The following is a 12,215-nucleotide window of genomic DNA, read 5'->3' as shown; positions in this document are numbered from 1 at the left end:
GAATTATGGTTGCAACCTAATGAGCAATACCTGGGTGGAGCATCACTGAAATTTATAGCACTTATTTCTAACTTCAGACACATAGACATGTACTATGTGCCTGCATATTCCAAACCTCTAGACTTACATTCCCTGGGAAATATTACATATGTTACATATAGTTAAATCATTTTAATAGAAATATGCTCTCTCTCTCTCTCTGTCATACAACCCTATTGTTTTGAAGGACTGAGGAACTGAAATATTTCTGCATCTCCCTGACTTTCCACTTGAATTGTACACACACACACACGCACACACACAGACACACACACAGAGAGAGAGAGAGAGAGAGAGAGAGAGAGAGAGAGCGCTTTGGCTCTTAGAAGTAAGAACCAGTGAGTTCACTGGGTTGAAAAGTTCACTCATAAAAAAAGATCGTTGCTGACTTTTTTGTAGTGGTTGAAACAAGGAGTCCTAAGAAAGGCACACAGAACCATGATCTTTAAACTGTACGTATTTTTAAAACTAGCAATTTCAGGGGCAGAAAAAAAAATAGAGAGGCAGCTTGAAGTTAGAGGGTTCCTTACAGCCACATTCTTCTGGAACATAATAGCATGAAAGTAGCTCTGGAGATGAAGTACACTTTTCTCATATATTTGCATTAGAACTTCAATTTGTTTTGAAACGGGAAAACAATTGGAAGCGAAAAGAAATAAGATGAGAATGACAAAGATCACTTTGACACTGAGGCACAGTGCATTCAGCAGGATATGTAACATTCGGGCTATTAAAGGCATCCCAGGGCTGCCGAAAGCAACCTGGGACAATGAAGGTTGGACACAGGTACGTTCCACTCTGGAAGATAAATTGGGAGTAAATGAAATACAAAGCTGGGATACAAATAAAATGAAAACTGAAACGAATAGAAGCTAGGAAAGCCATTAGTAATGTGAGACAGCATCAGGGTCCCAGCCAGGGCTCAGAAGCAATGAAAGCAAATTACTCAGTTGAGGCTCAGGGTAATGGATTTTGTGGACTGCAAGCTGGCTGGTAACTCTTACAGCTCTAAATGTGGCTGTCCTCTTCTTAGAAGATGCAGGGGCAGCAGCACCTACTGGCTGGTTTTGCCACAACACTGCTTTTGCCACCATGACCCTCCTTGTCCCCCATGGACAGGACTGGAATATAATCCAGGCTCTGTGAAGCAGCTTAAGGTTTTTTATCTTCCTTGTCTGAGCAGCGTGCAGGTTCTGTTCCTGATTCGGCCTGGAAGTCAGGTCTCCTGCCCTAAAGCCCTAGGATAAGAGGTTTCAAAGTTTGTGGTGCCAAGACCCCCATAACATAAATAAATAATTGTGTATGATCCTCCCCATGGATGATGATATAACAACATCAATAGGTATTAGAAGAATTAAACTTTATCCAATTGTGTGGGTTTTTGGAACTCTACTGTAAAAACCCAAGAGGCCTACTCGCATCAACCCCAGTTCAGCTGGATGGGGATGATGGGATCTGACTCCTTCCTGTACCTGGAGGCAGACTGAGGAATATCTGTTATTGCTGGTGATAACAACTATCTACCTGGTGAAACTTTTTCATCTGGGAACAGCTATACTTAGAGGGAGATAGGGTGTAGAAAGGTAGCAAGGGGTCTGGCAGGAATGTACTATATGCTTGTCTTGCTACAGTTCGGTAATTGGAGAAGAGGAGCTGATATAACAGCATTGCTTTCAGCACTTCTCCATAACAGACTGAGAACGGTTGGCATGCCCAGTTCAGAAAGCTTTGGGTTTTAAAGGCCTGTAGCTTTTGTCTCATCCTCTGCTTCTTCATCTGAGGAGAGGTGAGAGGACCTGGGTGGCCCTGAAAGAAGTATCTCAAGGAGACCATGCCAGTTCTGCCTCTTCTGTATGCGTGTTTGTGACATCAGCTGCAATTACATAGGGACAGAGCTTGCATCACAATGCTCATTTTGTCAGAAGGACAAAGCCATAAGTCTCTGTGGATGCCTCTGAGGATAGCCAAAGCATTGGCAGAAGAGTTTCCAAGGTTTCTTCCTCCTAAATCTTTCTTATGTGGGTTCCATGGGACCCCAGGACCATGGCTGCTCAACAGAGCCTCTTTAGAAGCTCATGCATTGGGATAAAGCATGAGTAAAATGTTTGGATAGGGCTCTTGATGTTTTTTTCCCCTTCTTCTCTCCCCCCATCTCCAGTCTGATGCATGAATTTTACATTATCTGTTGCTTAGTGATGAAAGTCTGGATAATTTTAGCTTCTTGTTGCCAAAAAAAAATTATAATTAGAAAATAATATATATACATACACATACATATACACATATTCTAAACTTTTTGTAATATTTATTCTTGTCATAGAAATTATGTGAAGTTGAATTTTGTTGTATTTGAAACACATTGCTAGGATGTGATCAAACAGCAAAAAAATATTTTGACCCATGTTGGATTTGCTGTGCTGGGAGAGTCCCATGTTTTAATCAGCAATATGTTCTGGGATTATGCTAATAGCAAAACTGATGAAAAATGTAGTGAGAAATGTTGCAAAGAAAATATTAAAGCATTTCTATTCTACTATATTTATCCAAAAGGAAACAACCCCAAAGATAATTCCCCCACCTCTGTGAAAGGAAGGAGTGATAGGAGATGGACAGACAGACAAAAGTCCTCAGTCGTGCCCCTTTTCCCCTCCTTTTCAACCACAGGGTTGTCATTTTCAACTGAAACCAAACCTAGAGATCTCCTTCTTCGCCCAGATATATGTATGTGTGTGACACCCTTATATATGTATGTGTATGAATGTGTATACACCTGCCAGAAGTCACACACAAAAACAGGACAGAATAACAACAAGAAGTTGCCAGCTTGGTCTAGTGGTTAAGGTGCTGGGCTAGAAACCAGGAGATGGAGAGTTCTAGTCCTGCCTTAGGCATGAAAGGAGCCTGGGTGACTTTGAGCCCTTCACCCTCTCTCAGCAAAACTCACCTCACAGGGTTGCTGTTGTGGGGAAAGTAGGAGGAGGAAGGAGTATTAGGTATGTTCCCCACCTTCAGCTATTTATAAAAATAATAAAGGTGGGATGAAAATCTTTAAAAAAAAAGAAAAAAGCAGAACACCCTCAATTAAAATTGTCTCTGCAATCCCTATTTATAACATACTTTAATTCTTCTAACAGTGGGTTCCCATTCTTCCCCACTCCCTGACAAACTACTCTTACAGAAACAGCACAGTATAGACTCAGGTATTCTCCTCTGTCCTTCCAGCAGAATCATCAAAAGAAAATGAAGGAGATGGATGTCATGAGTACTGATGGCGAGCAGGAGGGGGCCTCGATCCAGGGGGGAAAAGGCATGCGTAATAATGAGGAGTTGAGCAGCCATTCAAAGAGACACAGATCAGACCCGCCTTAACTTTTGGGGTTTATATGTCTGGGTTTTCCCACGCTTCTTCCGTTTGTTTGGATTCTGTTTTATGTAGCAGTAATAAACACTAGAGACCTACTCCTCGTCTCAGCGTGATTCCTGACTATTAGGACAATGGAGGTGGAGATGGGGGGAAGGGACAGGAAGGGAAGGAAAGGGAAAAATGGGATCTAAATTGTATGTGGTGAAAGTAAGAGGTAACAGGACATGGAACGAAACAAAAGAGAGAGAAATCTGTCCACTAGGTAAACACCCCCTCCAAAGGTATCCACCACTCTGGCTGCTTTTGTTAAAATGACAAAACCAATGTCATGCTGTTGCACCACAAGCTCTGCCCCTGACTAGTCTGAACCCGCTCCACCCTGGATTCTGCCGAGCCTTTCCCAAAGCACAGCAAATCGTCAGTCTGATCTGCAAAGGGATCCACTCTTCTTAGCAGCCGTGCCTGCAGTCATTTGTCCCTGCATCTATTGTTTTGGTTTCGAAGGCTGTTTTTCTCAGAAAATATAAGACACCTCCCCAGCCCATTTTATAGGTTATTATTAAGGAAAATTTGTCTTAGTATTAGTACATTTTTTTCTCTGTAGAAAATCACAGAGACCTTTGATTTTCTTTCTTTTTTAATGAAGCATTTATAGCAAATGCAATTCATCTAAAATTAAGCAAAATGTCATTCAATTTCATTCGTCATTGTGTGAATGGCTAATTCTAAAACTAAATAATAATTATAGGCCACAGTCACTTTGTGGAGGGGAGGGTTGTATGAGGGAGATTTAAACCTTGGCCAGCCATTTCACTCCCAATCCAGATTAATTACGCTGGTGTACTAGTATATACAGTACATTTGAGAAAAGCTTTTATTCACGCCATCTTGTGCAGAGATCATTAACTTTTTTGAAGGGCAGGGCACCATGATGCAATTCTGAGTGCTGGTGTAAGCATAAAAACTAACAAATAACCAAATAAATAACCTCAATTTTGCAAGCTCATCAGATCGTGTGAGATTTTGTTGCTCAAAATACTGTGTGATTTGACAATCTTGCTATATATAATTAATTTGATTAATTTATGTAATGTGTCTCATTTGGACACCCTCCATGGGATCACATATGCCATGGTATCTACAGATGTTGTGTTGCAAATCTTGCCTTGATTCCTAAACACATCAGCGTAAACCCCATATTTGAAAGTGGTAAGCAGTGAGGCACACCCTGTAGGCTTTGAGTATTTCACGCCAGAGAATCAAAGTTTATGTTTTCCTGGTCTCAGAGAATATGTGTATTGTGAGTCTGAAACCAGTCCATTCCCTAAACTATTGAGAAATGTAAGGAGGAAGCTAAACCAAGTTGTAGGGATTCCTGATGATGGCTGATGGTGAGTAGGAGAGGTTTAATGTACTCTGTAATGAGTCCAGGTAGTAAAAGCCAGCCAGTAACAGACTCAGCCAGAATGTGGGGGGATAAAGAGGCTGAATAGGAAGAGAATAACTTTGTGTGACTGAGAATTCCCTGTGGTAAATGCAGTTGTATATTTGAGCCCATCTGTGTCTATGGGGAAAGATATGCCTAAATGTTGATGCATAGCTCCACAAGTCTGGCCTCTAATTAAGAGGCGTTTGTACAAGATGGGCAGTGAAGAAATGTGATAAATAAATAAATAAATAAATGGTGGGCGTCCCAGCCTGTGAGCTATTGAAAGCTGAAACAGACTTGTTTCTTGACAAACCAGTTCTGGAGCACTTAAGACACTCCCTTGCAAAATGTCCCTCTTTCCTATGACACTCTGATGGTTACTTGCTCCCATGAGTGACACAAAATCAGCCATTGTCCAAGTCTAGGAAGGGCCCTTGCCTATTTTGCAATTTCCTCTGTCAGTAGGATGAATATAACCCTACATAGGCTGGTCTATTGGAAAAATCCTGTGGTTTTGGGGAGATGAGTAAGTCAGATTGAGCCAGGCAGATACTCAATTTGTGTCATGTTCATTGTTTCAATGTTACAGTGCATCGTAACGTTTCGCATGTCATTTGACTAATGCGTGTTTCGTTTGGGAGGGGAGGAGGACTCTGTCTCCTGGGATGTTATCTGTATTCAGCAGGATTGGAATGTGTTTGGGTTATCTTGTGTGTTCAAGGTTTTCTTCCCAGGACATCAGCAGAAATTGTTACCAGCACCTGGGGGGGGGGAGTTTGCAATGGCAGGGCGAGGGGAGGGATTACGTTTGAGCCGAGGGTTTTTAGTTTGTATTTGGCGCACTTTTCCTCATTCTCAGCTTTCTCTGTATTTGCATACTATTCTTTAATAAATCAGATATCATTAAGCCTCTACTTGTGAGTCTGGTTTTGTTAGGGTAGGCAAACATTACAATTTGCTAGGATTCCAGTCATGTCCATCAGGCAGGAAGGTGGATGGATATTTGGTGTTGGAAGGCTGCTACTGCAGCAGTAATTGTTGCTGAATCTTGGGCCAGAAGAGGTATGGGAGCTGCTGGTCATATTCTGTTCCATTGGCCAGGCTAGCTGGTTCATTGCCAGGTGTAATTAGTCCATTTGGACTACACTTGGTTCTAATAGCAAAACAAGACACTGGCATCTTCATGCATAGTCAGTAGGGTTTCATGGAGATCTGGAACACAGTTGTCCTCTTGTAATATGGGAAATAGGAGTAGGCTGATCTTGCTGTCCGACTTAATCCAAGGTCTTCATGTACAGGCCAGTGTTGCCCTTCCTGTACACCCATTCTCCATTCCAGTGCCTCAGTATAGCCCTTCAGTTTCTGCAATTAGGAAGGCCAGTCTCCCTCTCTCCACAAGACATTTGGTGTCTGCTCAGTTTACTGCTACAAAAGTGTGTGCAGAAGCTTATTTCTGACGCTTTAATAAGATTGCCTGTATGGTGTTGCAAACTTCAGTGACTCTGGGGATTATATGCATTTATATAGAAATGCGGTATAATCTGTGTTCAGCAAGTAACCATGGTTTGGGATTTAAAAAAATGTCTTTAAAAAGTTGCTTTAGCTCTGATATTTCAGAAAGCTAACATTTGTTTAATGACAGTTATTCTTTTAAAAACTATGTATTTTAGAAGTATTAAGAGGTAGCGGTTGTTGGTGCTGCCATCACAGCAGGGAGTCAGACACAGTTTCTGATCTCAAGAGACTGCAACTTGATAGCAGAAAACACAGACAAGGGAATCACTGTTAAACCAAAACAAGGGTTTCAATTGCATTAAGTTGCCTTCAGTCTTAGGGGTTCAACAAAGCACAACTGGATCCCAATCTCATGATTTTGATTTATTAATTCTTTTTTTTAAAGCATTCTTAAGCTTAAGACACAATGAATGCAAATAAAGTGAAAAGCACAATGAGAAAGATGGTTGTCCTTACAATGAAGCAACTTACAAGGCATGCCTTCACTAGCAAGGCATCAGGCTTGAGACAACCATTTCTAAAAAGAAGTAGGTACAGTATATTAACCATTAAACAGGAGCTGGCATTTCATAATATTCTTGGCTAGGCAGCAAATGCAGCATTGCAGGTCTCTTAGCAAGGTAAAACACATTCTAACACATTCTGCTGTGACACCATGTGCTATTCAAACAAATGAAAAGCCCTCCATTTACATTAACAAGAATTGCCAGAGGGGGAGGGGGAGTAATAAATTGACATCCTACTCTGATGCCAAACTCTTGATTAGGATGAGAAGCAGATTTACAGTAATTGGGAAAAGCAACCCTGAGTTAATGCCAGTGGTTTCACTTGACATTTTGAGCTATTTTCAAGTTTTTGCAAGTTCTGAAGAGCATAGTCTTTTCAAAATGCCAGCCAGGACATGAGGAGGGCAGAGTGAGTTCTGAACTCAAAATTCAGTCCCATTTACACAGGCAGCAAAAATGGGAAAGGCTAGTTTCCCATAGAAAAGAGATTGATCTGCCATTTCTTGATATATATCTCCACATACATCTATAAACGCATAGGCATACCTGCATATGTACATACCTGTTGGGGAGAAGGAATTCAGGCAATCAAGCATTCTGTCTGACCCAGAAAATAGAATCTGTCCTCCATTTTGTATATGAGTAAGGAAGATGCATGAAGCAACTGGACTTGGCTTGCTCCATCTAGTTGGCCAAACCTACAGTGTTTGTTTTTGTGAACCTTCTGAAAAAAGACAGAAGGAGCCATAGCAGCTGTCTTCTCAGCTAAATCTCATGAAGAAGGCATAACGCCATCCCAGGAAAGGGTTGTTGACCCATGCAGTTTGGCTCCTCTTCTGGTCATTGGCCACATGGTTTGGCCCTACTACTTTTTTTTGGAGGGGGGGCTTCTTCCCTACCGATGACCCTGCAGATGTCTAAAGACAGAGCCAGGTACTCAGGGGCAGCTGCCCCACTTTCAGCAAATGTGTGCTGCTTTTTTATGCCAATTTCACATGATGGGAAGCAACATTTTATAGCCTGTAGCTGTGCCATACAGTGCTTGAAACTGAAGATGTGCATAGTGTGCAGGTTGAGATATTCCATTTAAAATTAAAACAATATAGTATAATTGTTGGTGAAACCCTGGTGCCAACTTCAACAGCTCTGAGTGCCTTGAAAAGACCAGGTAGATTATCTCAAATAGTAGTTTAAATAACTAACTTTACAGCACAATATTGCTATTTAACAGAATATAATCTGTGTGGTCGGATAGCAATTATTTGGCTTTATAGCTCTAACTCTCGTTCACCCATTGGGAGTTAATTAGAAAGCTTTATTGGTTTCTGGAACAACTGTTCATCACGATCATTTTATTTAGCACTGAGATTTGGCATTTTACTAGATAGCATAAAACTTGAGCTGAAAATTACAGTGCCAGGTTGTGGCTGGTTTTGACTAGTCACATTAAAACATAGCAATACATGACTATTATGAAGGGATCTTCAAGCAGAATTAAGTTGTCTACTCAGCAGGCTATAGAAATGGATTCACTTGCTCTTCTAGCCCTCTAAGTTCTCTGCAGAACTTGGTTATTAGGGCTCTGCAAAGCAAAGAGGTATTTCACTGTAACAGCGCTCAAAGCATTGCTTTGAAGCTGCTTCACAAAACACTTCCAACAGCAAAGTGATGCTGCTGTGTTGCTTTGCTTTGCTTTTGGGACTTCCTACAGGAGTCTCAGTTGCTAGAAGAGGCTTCTGTGTATGCCTGCACAGAACCTTCTTCCAGCCATTGAACCTCCCAGTTGACACTTTGAACCAATGCAAATGGGAAGCAGATTTGAGAACAATCACAGCACTACTGCAATATGACCTGTCTCACAGAGGCAAATACAAGATGTTTTGCGCCAGCTTTATGTTTGTGTCAAGGGCTAAGGGGGTTCCCTGATAGGGTCTACTTGTTCCCTGGAACAGGTTCTCTAAACATTGCATACATCTCAGAAAGCCCCAGCTGTTACTTTCTTGCAAAACAGTGACTCAGCTGCCATGTGTTCAGACACTTGACAGTAGATATCCCAACCATCATGTGGAGTACTACACATCTTTGAGCTACCAGGTATTTCAGGATAGTGCATATGTGCTACTCACACATGCAAATAATGAAATTTGTAGTTGTAACTTGAGAGGGGAGGGGAGGGGAGGGGAGGGGAAAGAATGAATTACTGTACTCTAACTACTTGTTTAATTAGGACATTTCAGACTCCAAATTAATGGTGTTATGAGGTTTCTCTAGATGGTCACTTGCTTAATTGGTGGATAACCCATGGGTTGTTCATTGTTCTATATATTTTAAAGATATACAGGTAGTCCTCATTGAACAACCACTCACTCAGTGACTATTCAAAGTTACAATGGCGCTGAATGAAGGAGACTTATGACCGGTCCTCATAGTTGCAGTTGTTGCAGAGTCCCTGCAGTCACATGATTGCGATTCAGGCACTTGGCAACTGGCTCACAATTATGATGGATGCAGCATCCTGCAGTCATGTGATCACCATTTGCAATCTTCACTGCTAGTTTCCGACAAGCAAAGTCAATAGGGAATCTGACAGGAGGTCACAAATGGTGATCACATGACTGCAGGACACTGCAACCATGTATGATTCACCTAACAACAACAACTAGGACTGTGACAACTGCCATCATCAGTGTGGTCACACGAGGTTGCACTTTATGACCACATTTCTTAGCAATGGAGTTGCCAGTCCCAATTACCATTTCTTGCAAAACAGTGACTCAGCTGCCATGTGTTCAGACACTTGACAATAGATACCAGAAGGTCCTTGTCTACTACCACAGTGTCTGGTTGATTGGCAGTACCTGCCTGCCTGTCTGGATCTGAAAGTCTCACAGGATCTTAGCCCTGTCATTTTCCACAACCTTCTGTGGAATCTCCTATACACTGTGCAGATGTTCCAGTACACAATGCCAGCTACTTGGTTGTGTCGTTCAGTGTATGCTGTTCCTGCCTGCATCTTACCCCCTGCCACTGTGTGTTGGACTGTCTCTGAGGCCTGTCTGCACAGTCTGCACCTCAGTCCTGTCTAGAGTGGTAAACTCCTGCTTCTATGGACCTGGTGTGTCAGGACTGTCTTTTAGTCCAGCCTTTTCCAGCCACTGGTAGGATTTCCCAAGGTCAGCCACCTCAGCTATCTGTTGATGGCACATCCCATGCATCCATGTGTGTAGCACTGAGTTGTAGGCTTTCCTGTAGTCAGTCCAGGCTGTGCTTAGATTTGTCTGTCTAGACCTTGAGTCTGGGGTGACTGCTCTATCTATGAGCAACTGGTGTTGTTCCCTATGCCCTCATGTACTGGCCCACATGGTCCTGTTGCTTGGCAGCTATGTTGCCTGATAGGACTTTCCATGTTGTGGGGAGGCAGGTTATTGGCCAATATTTGGACGGTGCTGTTCCCTTGTGGGGGTCTTTTATAATCAGCACTGATTACCTTGTGTTAGCCAGTCTGGGTGGCAGCCTGCTGCTAGCAGCTGGTTCATCTGTGCTGCTAGGCGTTCATTTATTACTGTTAGTTTCTTTACCTGGTAGGTGTGGATCATGTCTGGGCCAGGTGCTGTCCAGCTCTTCATGTTCTTGATCCGCTGTTCGATGTCTGCTACTGAGATGGTGACTGGTTCCTGTTCTGGGAGATTGCTGTGGTCTGCTCTCAGGTCCTTCAGCCACTTTGCACTGGTGTTATGTCTCTTCTTTTTCTCCCATATGTTCTTCCAGTACTGTTCAGTTTCTGCTGTTGGTGGCTCTGCTGTTACTGTGTTGTTGCAGTGCAGTTGGGAGCACACCTTGGATGGTTCTTTGGCGAACAGGGCATTTATCTTCTTGGCCTCTGCTTCCCTAGTACATCTCCTTACCCTGGTAGCCAGTGCTGTGAGCCTTTGTTTAACAGTCTCTAGGGCTTCAGGTGGAGTCAGGCCCTTGTATTTTTTCAGTAGCAGAGTCTTATCCTTAATCTCCACACCCTTCTGTAGTTCTACCAGCTGACTAATTTCTCTCCAAGTTGCCTTGAACTTAGCCTCCAACCTCATTTTCCAGGCTGGGGAGTGGGGGAGGTATGTATTGCTGTTCTTCTTGACTGTGTAGCCAAGCATTTCCAGGATTACAGTGACTGTAGCATATGCCAGTTCACTGGTTTGAGTTATGGTGGTAGTAGGGATTGTTGTGAGGGCTCTACTGGCATCTTCTAGCATACTATATGATGGTACTTCTTCACTGAGCCTTGGTAATCTGTCTCAAGGGTTGACTGTAGCTAGTTTATCCATGTTATGGAGGTCGCTGGTGAAGAAGAGGGGGGCCCTCTCCAGGGGGAAGAGTGCATGCGCAGTATTGAATCTCTTTGGCTTCCAATCAAGAAGTCCAGAAAAGAACCACTTTAGCATTCTGGGCTTTTCTGGTACAGTTTGCTAGTGCCTTTTCAGTTTAGCAGGATTTTGTATTGTAGAGTAGAACATAAACACTAGAGCTTAATCTTCTGATCCCAGTGTGGTTCTTCGCTCTATATCCTGACAATCCATGATCTTATGCCTCATATCAGCTATTTTGCTCTGTAATGGAGGGGGTGGCAATGACATTCCAGCTTCAGGTGTTGGCTGCACTGCCAGTTGTTCTTCTGGGTCTTCTTGAGTCTGGGATGTAATGTGCAGTTGGTCTATCTCAGGTTGTGAGAGCAGCTTCCTCTTCGCTATGTTGAAGTGTTGGGTAACTAGCTGTTTCTCATTTAGTGTAGATGCAGGTTTTCTGTCAATCCATAGTTCCCTCCTACATTTCATATTTCCCCTCTCATTAGATCTACTGTTGTAGTAGCAGTCCATCAATTCCAGGTTCTCTTGTCTCGTCCATGTATGGTTTGTTCCAGTAGACCACTTATTCTGGTCCTGCTTCCCCAATATCTGGCACAGACCTTGTTAATCTGGGTGACATCCAAGCTGGCATGACTAGTTCATATCACTCTCATATTCGAGGTAGGCAGGTGAAGCCTTAGGGGGTCTTTGCCCAAGGACTCCTACTGGTAAGATAGGTACCAGCTGGGATTCAAACCCCTGTTTCCTGGGATTCTTCATATATAGTATATGTATGAAGATATTTTTATATTATTATATATTATATATATTATTCCCATATACATATGAATATGTTCTTCTGTGGGACTTCCAGATCAAGATGGACAGGCAGGTACTGGCCAATCAACCAGACATTGTGGTAGTAGACAAGGACCAGGAGACAGTGGTGGTGATAGAAGTTGCGGTGCCAAGTGACAGCAACATCAGGAAGAAGGAGTATGAGAAGCTGGAGAAGTGCCAGGGTGTGAAGG

Source organism: Candoia aspera, chromosome 1, assembly GCF_035149785.1.
Source record: "Candoia aspera isolate rCanAsp1 chromosome 1, rCanAsp1.hap2, whole genome shotgun sequence".
Classification (NCBI taxonomy): domain Eukaryota; kingdom Metazoa; phylum Chordata; class Lepidosauria; order Squamata; family Boidae; genus Candoia; species Candoia aspera.
Note: the sequence above shows the minus strand (reverse complement) of the source record.